A 2,500-nucleotide genomic window follows, 5' to 3' on the forward strand; every position below is an offset into this window, starting at 1 on the left:
AATTCGAACTGCTTCAAAATCCCACAGACAAGAACACAAAACTACAGAAATTCTTTCTTCATTAGAACTCTCTCGTAGTGGAATGGGCTGGATGAACTGGTCATCATGGCACCACACCTAAACGATTTCAAGGCCCGACTGACATGGGCCCGCGCCCAATGAGGACGCCGCTGAAATACAACCAGACCATTGGTTTCTTCAGCGCCAACCATACAGATACAGATACAATTTTGATAATTTTTACTTAAGAAGCAGATAGGAACTTCCAGGCGCTGTCAAGAAGCGGCGACCATTCAATTTGAGTCCATATTTTTTAAATTGCATTTCAAGGCGTAGTTTCCTTGTTTCAAGATTTCATGTAAGTTATTTGTCAATACATAATCTGATTGAAATTCCCCACGATCTTAAATCTGCAACAACAAGAGGAAAATCAGAGGACACGATCACAGATTCCAAATTCCACTCTCAAGAGTGCAATGCATGAGCAGTCGTTTTTTCTTCCCTTCAACGATTAAAACGTGGAACAGCCTGCATTCGGATGTAGTTAGCTCCGAAAACCTTAAACAGTTCAAAGACAGAATCACTTCTGTGCCACTCTCGACACCAACATGCACACCAAAGTCTGTGACAATACACCGCAGGTGGTTTGCAGATATGCAGGAGGAGGAGGAGGAGGAGGAGGAGGAGGAGGAGGAGAAGGAGGAGGAGGAGGAGGAGGAGGAGGTAGAAGAAGAAGAAGAAAAAGAAGAAGAAGAAGAAGAAGAAGAAGAAGAAGAAGAAGAAGAAGAAGAAGAAGAAGAAGAAGAAGAAGAAGAAGAAGAAGAAGAAGAAGAAGAAGAAGAACAACAACAACAACAACAACAACAACTAGAAGAAGAAGATGAAGAACAAGAAGAAGAAGAAGAGGAAGAAGAAGAAGAAGGAAGTCGTTCCGGTAAACTCTTCCTTTAATGTATATCAAGATACATCGCCCTTACTACAGATGTGCCGAATGTCTCAAACCCAAACACATGTCTGTCAATAACTCTCGCTCTTTATGTTTGAACAATATATGAAACAAATTTTAAGCATCGTTAGCATAGAGAAATGTGTTTTATTATACAAAATATAAGATCAAAAATTGGTCAGAACAACAACATCGTAACAAGAAGGCTAACAAGTTAAACTGCACTTTAACCTCTCAGAAATCTCCCAAAGAGACCGCCGGATGGGCGTCTTCTCCTAGATGATCTTGACCTGTTGCTCTGACTTCTGCTACGGTTCCGACTACCCATCCTAGAATTTCCTCTTGACCTATTTCTTGACATTGATCTTCCTCTACCTGAAGATCGAGAACTTTGCTGTCGTGATCTTATTTCATTTTCGAACGCTTGCCTTGCTCTCAGGACTTCTGCTTGTCTTTTTCTCTCTAGTATTCTTTGAATTTCGCTGTCAACGTCTATTGTTGAACCTCTATTCGAAGATCCGTGAGATCTTCGGTTCAAACTGAGCGGAGGTGACCTCCTACGAGAATGATCAGTAGGAGGAGAGCCTGATCGAGTTCGCGGAGGATTAGGAGGAGAGCCTGATCGAGTTCGTGAAGGGTTAGGAAGAGAGCCTGATCGAGTTCGTGAAGGGTTAGGAAGAGAGCCTGATCGAGTTCGTGAAGGGTTAGGAAGAGAGCCTGATCGAGTTCGTGAAGGGTTAGGAAGAGAGCCTGATCGAGTTCGTGAAGGGTTAGGAGGAGAGTCTGATCGAGTTCGAGGTGATCCTTCATTTTCAGTGTCATCTCTGAGGATTGTTCTTCCACTGCTAGCGATGCCACACTGTGCTAGGGATAACAGAGTCCTTCCAAGGTAGAATTTCGCTTTGCAGCCTTCAGTATAATCGGCAATACAAGTGGCGTCTGGCTGGGCATAACACTGAGTAACTTGGCAAGGGTCAATCTGACAATTGGAACGCCCTGTACGATCTCCTCGCATAATGATTGACCCTGATGCTATATTACCTGGGGATAAAAGAGGGTAAAATATATGGCTGAAGTAGAAATAAATAAGATTCTCTTTATTCATCCCATAGGGAAAATTTGTTTCGAGGATCTATTCCAAGGGAAGACTGGAATACTCAGGCGTCGGCCGCAATGCAGCGCCGCAAATTGAGCTAGGGCTGATTGAATTCGGTACCTTTTGGGTACGAAGCAAAGACCGTACCGCTGAGGCACATCGCCACAAAAATATAATATATTGCAATTATATTGATCAGATCCAAGGGTTTTACATTCTCAAATTATACGCTGCAGATGAATGACAGAAGTAATTATGGTTTAAAGGCTATTTAGTTTGGTAATCAAAGCATTACTCCTGGAGAGTCATTTGGCCCACATAATATAACCTACATGATAAGTCTGTGATTCGGCGTGGGCCATTAAGTCCACTTGTCTTGGCCAATGGATTTTGAAGTTTCATACTGTTCTTCTGGTACAGTCAGCGAAGAAATAGGATGTTCCATGTTATACAAATGT

The sequence above is a fragment of the Berghia stephanieae genome, chromosome 5, assembly GCF_034508935.2.
Source record: "Berghia stephanieae isolate SIO BIC M18660-M18661 chromosome 5, UCSD_Bste_1.3, whole genome shotgun sequence".
NCBI lineage: Eukaryota > Metazoa > Mollusca > Gastropoda > Nudibranchia > Aeolidiidae > Berghia > Berghia stephanieae.